The sequence below is a fragment of the Chinchilla lanigera genome, unplaced genomic scaffold (genome assembly GCF_000276665.1).
Source record: "Chinchilla lanigera isolate Chin_1 unplaced genomic scaffold, ChiLan1.0 scaffold00168, whole genome shotgun sequence".
NCBI lineage: Eukaryota > Metazoa > Chordata > Mammalia > Rodentia > Chinchillidae > Chinchilla > Chinchilla lanigera.
In genome coordinates, this window is record NW_004955569.1 from 1,491,038 (window position 1) to 1,502,515 (window position 11,478).

The window sequence follows — 11,478 nt, forward strand, 5'->3', positions numbered from 1 at the left end:
ACTCACTATTATTTGTCTATTTGTTTTCCTGAGAAACTATTTTGTAGATAATAATATGTAAAACGATAACCATTGATAAGTTCCTACCATTTTGTCTGTAATATGGTAAGTCCCCCCTATTATTATGTTATTCTTGTTTTACTCTTTAAAATAAAAAAAAAATGTTAAAAAAAAAATTCAAAGTAACCCAATAGTGGTCAATTAAATTGAAGAAGTAATTTTAAAAATTATAAACCAAAACAAAGGTACTGAACAATTCACTGCTGAATTCTATAAGAACATTAAAGAATATTTAGTGCCACTACTGATGAAGCTCTTTAATGACATTGAAAGGGAACCAATACTCAAAAATTTTCCTGGAAACAAGTATTACCATGACATAAAAACCGGAGAAGGAACCAACCAAGAGAGAGAGCTATAGGTCAATATCCCTAATGAACATACTTGCAAAACTCTCATTGAGATACTGGCAAAGAGAACAAAGAAAATCATCAAGAAGATTATACATCATGACCAAGAAGTATTCATACCAGTGATGTAGTCATGGCTCAACATACAAAAATCAATAAATGTAATACCAAGGACAAAAGACATATGATCATTTCAATGAATGGAAAAAAAATTGACAAAGGCCAATACTCATTAAAAAACATAGAAAATTGGAAAATATGGTCATGATTTGAATCTACTAAAAGCCATCTATGATAAACCAGCAGCCAATAACTCACTAAATGGTAAAAAACTAACATATTTTGCTGTAAAATAAGAAACAAGACAAAGATTCTGTTACTATGACTCTTATTCAAGAAAGTTCTAGAAATATTACTGTAGAAGACCCCCAAAACTCCACTAAGACACTTCTAGATTTAATAAACCAGATTTAATAGCATAGCTAGATACAAACTCAACACTCAAAACTCAATACCATTACAGTACACATATAACAAACACTGAGAGTGAAATTGTGGAAAGCACAAATTCATAATAACATACAAAATTTTAAAAAAAGTCTTAGAAATCAATCTACTGAAGGAAATAAAAGAATTTTACATTGAAAACTACAGTACTCTGAAAAGGAAGATCAAGGAAATAACCAGAACATGCAAAGATATCCATTGTTCTTGGACAGGAAGAACCTATATAGTGAAAATGGATATACCCCCAAAATTGTTATGCAGATTTAATGCAATCCATTTCAAAATACCAATAGCCACCTCACAGAATTAGGGAAAGCAAATTTAAAATTCATTTGAAACTAAAAGAGACCTAGAATAGAAAAAAGCAGTTCTGAGATATAAATGCACAGCAGGGGGCAACATAATCCCCGACCTAAAATGATACTACAAAGCTACATGATAAGAACAGCATGGTACTAATATAAAATACCCAAGCATCAATGGAGAGTCTAGAAAATACAGAAAACACTCTCAACACACTCACCCACAGTATATTTGCCAAAACACCTTCACTGAAAGAAAGATAGCCTCTTTATTATGTAGTGCTGAGATATGTGCCTTTCCATATACCATGTACAGAAGTAGATGCATATCTCTCACCATACATTAAAGTAAAATTAAAATGGATCAAAGATCTAAATACTAAAACAGAAACATTACATTTGCTGAAAGATAGACTAGGTAGTATCTTGGAGACATAGGTGGAGGCAGACATTATGAACAAAAACACATTTAAGAGTTAATATCATAAAGTATCAACAAGAGGAATCTCACTTTATTAAAAAGATGTTGCACAGCAAAGAAACTTCCAACAGAGTTAAAGACAACATACAGAGTGGCAAAACTTTTTTCCAGCTCTTCCTCAAAGGATTAATATCTGCAAAATATAAAGAACTCAGTTAATCAGATTCCCAAATTTAAAGACCCAATCCAGAAATGGCCATCTAAAATGAATAAACACTTCTCATAGAATAGACAAATAAATATATAAATAAATGTTGAACATCACTGGTCATTTGATAGATGCAAATTAAAACAGTGCTGAGATTCCATCTCTCTCCAGCAAGAATGACTGTCATGTGCAGGATATATTGTTTTTGTATTCAATTCTTGATTCATCATAAGATTTTTGGAGATGCGTTCTGACTTTTCCTGATGAATAGCAGAAGCTAGAGAAATTGAAATAATGTCCTAATTCACAGAGCTAGGGATAGCCTGAAATTCATGTGTGTCTCCAAATAAGGTCTTCAGTCTCTGCAGTGGACTATCTACTCCACCCAAGAGATTTAATTCTCTAATATAGTATCCCTCCCTAAAGGGTTTCTGCCCTCTCACCCTCACCTGCTGTCATGTTCTTGCTCCCAACACAGTTGGTTTCTGAGATAACTTTAGTGAGAATAATTATTTCCTTATTGCAATCAAGATTATGAGTATTCCAATAGATTATTTATTTCTGTGTCAGGATGTCACACATAGAGTAATCAGTAAAGAATGGAAATGTACTCTTTACAATACTGGGCCTGGAAAGTCTAAGAGTATGGAACAAAAATCAAGTGAAACCACTTTCTTCATGATATAGTTGAATGCCAAATAACCATATGTGTATAGAAAGCACAAGTTAGTACTGTTTAATAAGATGACCACACCGATCATATGTCCTCCACTTTCATGTTAATACCATTGTTCTGTTCAAAAGTAGAAAACACTCATGGACCCATCACCTATTAGGGGTGTCATGTCTCAACTCTGTCTCATTAGATGTTGTTTCCCAAATAGAGGGCATTTTGAATGTCCCCTTGGGTTACTGATTTGAAGTGTAAGTATAAATATCCATGTAGAGAGAAATCAGTAACTTAATGTGAGACTGAATCTCCTTGTTCTTGAATCTCCATGCTGCAGACACAAACCTCAGTTCCATTGTCTATTTGGTGTTTTATTGTTAGTAAACTGATTAGGATCCAACTTTTCCTATGTATCATTTTTACTTATTTAAAATAATTATTTCTCACTACATCATACATACAAAAAACACTCAGAAAAATGATAAACTTGTTCAAAGACCAAGGGTGCACCGGGAATCAATATTTTACTCATAACCATAGTCTTGTGTGATTAGTGGTTCTACAGATTTTTACATACTCTGAAACACCTTTGCACAGTAAGTGAGTAGAATTCTTTTTTCACTGAGGAATCTTCATTAAGATTTTGGTATACTTAAGTACATTTTGCAGGAGAATGTTTTAGCAAGTGTATTATCATGTGAAGCATACCTGGAGAGATAAAAAATGGAGTAATTTCTGTGACCCTTAACATGTCTCTAAAGACAATTTACTGAAGCATTTGTCTGAAAATTTAGTATCTTCTGATTCTCTTTGGTCTGTTTCAGGCTTAGTTCCTAGACTCTGTAACCTTCCCTTTGTGATCTGGTCTTTCTCTCTGCCTCTATATATTTCCCATAGGAAAGCTTTTATCATATGATATTTTCTTGTCCACAACCTATTCACTTTTATCATGGCCCTTATTACAAGGTGCCTTGGTCTATATTCATGTGCCTTTGGATAGAACTATTAAAATATTAGAAAGGGGTCTGTCTTATCTCTGTCACCCCTTAAAGCATTCTAAGATTCTAGCACAGGGAGTATTATAGGAAAAATAGTTGAGTGCCATATCAAATGTGATAGGAGTGCGCAGTACAGGGAAAATTTGTTTTCCTTCATGGGGCAAAGATTTGCTACATGATCTTTATATGCCTTGATGTGTTCATATCCAACATATTTTAAATATGAAAACTGAGACACAGCAACACATCACTGTCTAAATGCACAAAGCTGTCTTCATATTCATGCTGAAGCCCACAAATACTGTGGCACTTGCAAAGAAAAAAAAAACATACCTCAGAGGTGCCTGCAAATCAGAGATGATTTCAAGTGGGAGGCAAGAGCTACGCTTTCGTATAAAAGCCCACTTGTCAGATCACTTCCTCCTAATTCAGCTGTTTTCCTTCAGTTTAGATGAGTTTGACCAAATGCCTTCTCTGAGATATGAGATGATATTAGGTCATTTCTGCGATTTGAAATATGCAAAGAACCAAAATCCTGAATTGGTGGGAAAAGATAACATTCATTTCCATTGAGCTATTTTCTGAGTGACTGTATTGTTGCTGGAACACCATATCTGATGCCAGGTTAAAAAATGAAAGTTTTTGCTTTGGGTCACAGTATCTAGAAGTTCTGTTCCATAGCTCCAAGGCAGAGTGGTAGAGCACATTTTCTACACAAAGTACAAAGACTTCACAGCATGGAAAAACAGGAACCAGAGCGGATTGAGGGAGTAGAACTTATGACTGGCCTAATATACAGATAACCTGAGTTATGATCAGATATTTAGGTTTAATTTATGATCAGTGCCTTAAATTACAACTCAAATGCCAGCTTGTTATGTGTTTGTAAAGAAGGACTCATGACGCCAGAAAAATATATGTAAGCTTATGTAAGTGTCAATCTGAGACCAGATGCACATGGTGTGGACATGAATTTGGTCAGTGCTTTGTATAACTGCTATCATTACTGTTATCAAAATGACCCCCCAAAAGCTAGAAGTGTAGCTAAGGAAGGAAAAGAAGGTAAAAATACAATCACAGTCAAAAAGAAGATGAAATTTTGGACACATAAAAAGGAAGTATTCATGTGACCTATCACGCTAATACGTATCACATGTCAAAACCCACCTTCTTGACCATCTTACAGAGAAAAGATTTGTATAAGGAAGATGACGTTGCTGAAGGTGTTACTTAAATTAATGGGTAATGACCAATAGTTTTATGTGAGGTAGAAAGGCTATTATTAGTGTTGATAAATGAAAGGTTGATAGCAGGCTATAGCCTATCAGTCTATAATATGTAAAAAAGCTAGGACTATAAATGCAGATCTTGTAGAGGACAATCCTTCAAGGAGTGGTAATGGTGAAACATTTCATGCATGTAACGGGTGGTTTTATAATTTTAAAGTAAGTACTGGGGTTTATAGCATAACTAGGCATGATGACCCAGGCAGTGCTGATAAAAGGGCTGCTGAAAATTACACGCACCACTTAGAAGCAAAGACACACAGAAATGGCTTTTACACTCATCAAATTTTCAACTTTACGAAACTGGTATTTTCTGGAAGAAAATGCCCAGAGACTTTGAAGCCTATGTGGAGGAGCCTGAGCCTTCAATCAACACTGTAGTTGATGACACTGTCACTATAGCAGAGTCAAGTTAGACATTGATGATGTTGAGGAACTGGTGGAAGAATACTTGGAGGAATTGTCTGCAGAGGAACTTCGGCAACTTTTGGCTGAGCAACAGAGAATGACAGCTAAGGAACTTTCTAAAGAGGAGGGCGAGAATTAACAATCAGTGAAGCAATATTCCAAAATAAAGGAAATCCTGAAAAAATGGACAGAGTGCATTTGCATAGTTGAACCACAGAGACAGAGAAAAAGCCGATTGTTGTATTTACTTGCTTAAGGAAAATGTCATGTCATACTACAGGAGAATGTTAAATAAAATACAGAAACAGACAACTTCAGATCAGTTTTTAGTTCTGAGAATTTTGAGCCAGAAGCAAGTGGGCTACAGACTCTGCCAAGATAGAAACACAGCAGAGAGCCAGATTCCTGATGTTCTTATGGAAGGAGACTCTCCTTCCAAAAAAATAACCATCTTCAATTTCATCTCCCCTTCCGACAAGTCAAAGATGTGAATTTAAATGGTAAATATAGTGGGAAGTTGTCATTTCTGATTAAAAAAAAGTCACAATTCGTAATATTTTGGTGAATACACTGGAAAATGATAAGTGTTTCTGGTAAATTCTGCACATTATAGAGCCCTTTTTATTATGAAAAAGTTAGTTAATGGGTGCTTTGGGAGGTTCAGAATGCATTATGGGTATTTCCATTATTTTTGTGGGAAAATAGACTTGACTTACAGCCCACTTGAGTCACAACCAGTCTTAAAGGACGATTCAGTTTGTAAGTGAAGGGTCCACTGTAAATCAAAATAAAGGACAAAGGTATCTATTGAGAGCCAGGATGCACAGAGACAGGAAAGAGGCTGATGGGAAGGATCCGGCGTCAAGATTTGGTCCCTTGGGTCACACTATCATAACTTAGTCAGACACACCAAGAAGAGTGTTTTACTAAGATTCTGTATATCTCTCAATTCAAACAAGTTATTAACACACGTATATCACCTGACTCCAGGTTAATCTTTTCTAGGAATATTAATGTGTAGAGGCTGATAGTTCGAACATGTGAGGAGCTATGACAGGGCAAGGAGAGTTTAGAGTCTAAAGTCCTTTTGTATCCCAGTCTCAGCACCAGGAAGTGATCTGGTGAATGAAAAAATGGGCTCAGTTTAAGCAAGCGTTCTGGTTTTGTAAGTCTCTGATCAGGCCTGCTTGCCAGCAGCAGCACTGCTCTGCAGGGAACTCAGCTCAGGACTGAGTCTGCCATTGGCAAACACAGGAAAGGACATAAGATGGGACAAGCAATTTTGATCAAAGAGAGATCTTTGAGTCATTGTATACAGACAAAAATATGTGCTACATTTATAAAACCAGTTTTAACATAATTTTGACTAGCTGGCAACTTAGACGGAAGCATGTTTCCAAAACTGCAAAGAAATTAGAAAAATGTGTTCAGCTCAAATAAAACTGCTTTTTATGGATTGGACAGACAGACTGAGAAATAAATGAACATGCCTAAGAATCAGAGTGCACTCAAATATATTTGGTTAAATTGAATTATAATAACTTCTATGGTTTTTAAACTTGTTAGTATAAATAGAGTACTATTTCTACTCAATAGTAGAACTTTTGTAGGTAATTAATAGAGAGCTAAAAGTCATAAGGAATAAACCTTTTTAACCCATGACAGCACAGTTACTAAGATGGGCGCTTGGCTGATGGTTTATCTGATTGGGATGTCCAGGTATACAGGCTAGTAATTCTTGCTTTGAAAGCCATAGTTGTGGACAGTCACAGCTGATGGCAACGTGATTTTCATTATTTCCAAGGGGTGAGCAGGCCAGGTTTAGATGCAGAAAGAGACTATCTCTAATAATAGTGGCCAGCCAGCAAGATGTTCTGAGAGAAATCATGATGAGAGGCAGTCCTTTGGGGACTGGGCTGTGTCTAGTTTTAATATCTGGTTTGTTTTTGTTTTCGTTTTAAATAAATGGGGTAGGGGCTGGGGATTTAGCTCAGCGGCACAGCGCCTGCCTGGCAAGCGCAAGGTCGTGAGTTCGATTCCCGGTACCGGAAGAAAACACACACACAAAAACCCCAAAAATAAATTAATTAATTAATTAATAGGGTAAAGTTAACTTTTGCCAGTGGGGGAAAAACTGAGGTGTTAAAGAATCTGAAGAGAAAGAGCTCAGATGCTGACTGCCAGTACCAAGAGACAAGGGAGTAGCAGTCTGGACTGGGTGTGTGTCAGAGTGGCCAGTGAGAGTTGGGAGAGAGAATGGGAGTGCGAAGAGCGTATGACCAAAGGATAGAGGAGCAGTAGATAGCTTGAGCTTTGTGGATGGGGGCCTAGGAAGGCGACTGTGGGCGGGTAGGCTGGGTAGGCTGAGCACGGATCAGTTAGCTAGTGGAGGCAGGTAGCCACAGTGGTGGCAGTAGGGGTTGTCATACCCTGAGACACTGGCCGGCATAGCTAGGGGCGTGGCCTGTGTCTGGGGTCCCCCTGTAGATGGGGAAAGGGGCATGTTGTGCACGCTCCTGTTAATTATGTGTTATGGAAAAGTAAAAAGCATTGTGTTCTGGTCTTCAAGAGGCATTTGGGCTTCAGATTGGGAGAGAGGTGAAGTTTGGGATTCCACAGAAGGCAGGCTAGCAGCGGCAAGGGGAGATGGACAGTTTTTTGTTTTGTTTTGTTTTGTTTTTTGAGGACAGAGAGCGGTGTGGGAGGAAGCGAGGAAGGAGAGTTTTCTAAAGGGAGGAGAGAAAAGTAATTGTCACGCCTACACCTGGTGTGGGAAAAAGGAGCAGCAGCAGGGCCTATACTGAGCATCTTCAGTTTAAGCCACGGGCGTGAGGGAACGTGGGTGAGAGACCAAGGGCAGTCGTCACCGCGGTGGGTCGGTGCCCAAGCTGAGCCAGTCTCCCTGCCTAGTGTCAAGTGTAACTAGCGCTAGGTTTACGGCAGGGAAGGATAAGCGAGGCTTTTACTGTCCCAAGGGATGAGAGAAGAGAGCAGACCTGAGATGCAGTCGACTGCAGAGAGGAAGGAGGTTTAGCAGAGGGCAGTTAAGTTTAAAAGAGAAAAACGCACGGAATCAAAAGCAGCAGCTTTGGGAGCTTGAAAGCTGCCGCCTGCACAATGGGCGGGGCGGGAGAGGGGTGTTGGTTAAAGGCGCAGAGAGTGTTAGAAACTCAGACAGGGAGCCAGCTTACCAGATCTGAAACACTCAGCATGGCAGAGCTGGGGAGCTGCCTGGATTTATATCATCTTGGAGGCAGGGTTAGGGAGAAAAAGGAAGAGACAGATTGAGGGGCTTACCCGATCTGAAATGCCCAGCCAGATCTTGCATGGCAGAAGCGGCAGGACCATGGTCTGAGGATGTTGGCAGGTGGCCTTAGCTGGGGTAGGGGTTCAAGAGAGCTTCAACCCTTCCAAAAAGAGCTTATCTCCCTTCCCAGGTTTTGGTACCTTCAATATTTAGGTATTTTTTGGAAAAAGTCTGAAATTTGTCTAAGGGAGTTGGGATGCTTGCTTTTCTTGTATCTTTACTCTGCAGAATATTACTGTCATGTGACTCCCATTTCTTTATGCACACAAAAATTGTGAAAAGCCTGGATTAAATCCTTTAAGTGCAAGCATTCTTCATGCTAGGTGAGATTGTCATCATGGGAGGAGACTGGACCAGAAATTGCTGGTTTAGAATTTTTCATTTCAGCTCCGTGCAAGCTGCAAGAAGTTTGCTTCTCTTGTAAAGCTGGAAGAAGTTTGCTTCTCCCTCAGGCACACAATGGATCAGGAACTAATCGGTGCTGAAAGCACGGTCTGTCTGAACTACCCAATCAGGTGGGCTGAGGGAGGAGGGCACTTCCTGTGTCATGGCGGCAAATGGCACAGCTGAGTTCGTTGCTGAGAGACCCCACCAAACTAGACTACTCTTTTCTGTAACTTCTACTGCCTGTAATCTGCAATCGAAGGATTCTGGGAGATTCTCACGCCGTACAATGGTGACGTTGCGGGATGGGTGCGGGGATGGGATGGATTCGGGTGAGTTTTGGAAAGAAAGGGCCAGAATGAGCTATGGTCTCGGGTTCGCGCAGTATCTGAGGTCTTCCAAGTCTTTGGTTCTGCATCATCATCTGTCCCTTTTCCGCTTGCTTCAGGCAGAGGCAGTTTTGGGTCCCCAGCGTCCTATCCCCACTGTAACATTCCCATCCCAGAATGCCTTCTTGGGCGGCCGTTGGCATAGCTATATCTCCACCATTCTGAGGAGAGCTGGGGCTTTGGGGAAACTGTGGGTCCGTGCTCAGCAATGAAAAACAATAATCCCTTTAATTATATCCGTGAGACTTCTGTTCACAGCGGTGTTACTGCATGAGCAGCCCTCATAGTCTCACATTAAGAAATGAAACTGTGAACTGAAAGGAGGCTGTTAAGGAGAGATTTCACTGGAAATAGCACTACGAAGAACTCCCCGATTTCCGGGAAACATCCCGTGTAGTGGCCGTGTGGCTGCTGGGTCATTCCAGAGGTAATTATAGATAATCAGAGCACAGTAATTGCTCAGTTGCTTCACGACCACCTATCAAAGATGTCTGTGGATTTAAAACAACCAGTTTAAACTCAGGATCTCTAACCAGTTTCCTCACCTTGCACGGTTTAATGGAGACCGGGCTTTTAGAGAAAAAACTGGTTATTTTATATTTTAAGTTTCTGGAAATTCAAGAACTTAGTTGGGAGTGGCTGCGGCTCCTTTTAGTAGGGAGGTGGTTGCATTACTTGTTAGGCAGAAAGTTTACTTTTGGTCCAGCATTCTAGGTAATTCTATTCTCATTTTAATTCTTTGTTTGTTTTTCTTTCTTTTGGTGGTACTAGGGATTGAACTGAGGGCCTTGTGCACACTGGGCAAGCACTCTTACTGAGCTGCATCCCCAGCCCCTCATTTTAATTCTTATAAAAATGTCTAATTTCCTGACTATCTCAGGCACTTCCCTAGCTAGGCATGTTATTTATATGCTAATAAAAACTAATTATGCTTTACTTTTAGACTACTTTTTTTTTTTTTTTTTTGTTTTTTTTCTCCGGTACCGGGAACCGAACTCACGACCTTGCGCTTGCCAGGCAGGCGCTTTCGCCGCTGAGCTAAATCTCCAGCCCTTAGACTATTTAAATGAGGCTTCTATACAGTTTAGAATGCTTAGAAAAATGGAGGGGATGTTAATGCATTACTAAGGGAAGAGAAATTGTTTCTCTTAACAGTAACTTCCTAAAAGGGCTGCCTGTTAAACCCACATGGAGAAATGGAACTGTGGCATTACAGGGACATATATGTGTTAAATTGTGATTTGAAAGGGAAAGGGGTTTCATCTCTGAAATAATTGAAGTATTCTGTGGACTGTTTCTAAACATTGTTTTAAAAACTGAAACAGTGATTGAGATAGACAGTGTAAAAATAACTATTGAGCCTGGTGCGGGGGTGCACTCCTGTAATGCTTGCACTCAGGAAGCTCAGGGGCAGGATGATTCTTGTGAGTTCAAGGTCAGCCTATGCTACATGGTGAGTTCAAGCCCAACCTGAACTACATACTGAGAGTCTGTTTCAAACAAACTGAGAAAAAAATAAAACAAGTTTTAAATAAAGTAAATTCCCATAGTTAAGGTCTACAGGCATATTAATGAATAGAATAAAAGGGTATTTTGAGTAGGCTGGAGAAAAAGGAGTAAAAAGGAAATGGGACAGCTGGGGACTTTGGAAAGGGGCATAAGTCAACAACTACAGCAATAAAATCCTTTTGGCTTCAGATTTTTCACAGTATGATAATAAATGAGGGACTGTCTGCTGGCTTGGTCTGAGATTGAGTCATAGGTCACACACTTAAAGAACGGAGGGGACCTTAGGAATGGATAAACATATTTCTTCAATGATTGTCAGTTTAATCATTTTGAGTCAAAATTGGAAATTAGATACTGGTCTTGTTGCAGGTTAGAAAGGGTAGGCATTATCTTTGAAGTAGAATGGGAAGGGAATTTTCCTTGATATTTGTCATTGTACAGGGAATGAGCTGAAGAAATTTGCCCTAAGATACTTCCACTGAAAGTTTAATTTATTTTATTTTATTTTTTAAAATTTTTGAGACCAGATCTTTCTAAGTTGCCCTGAGCATGGAAAACTTTTGACACTTCTTTTCCACATCCTTTACTGTTAGGATGAGAGTCCTGTGCCACTTTGCTTGTTTAAGATTAGGTTTTTTAGATTACCATGATTTACAAATATTTCAGTGCTTTAGTAAAG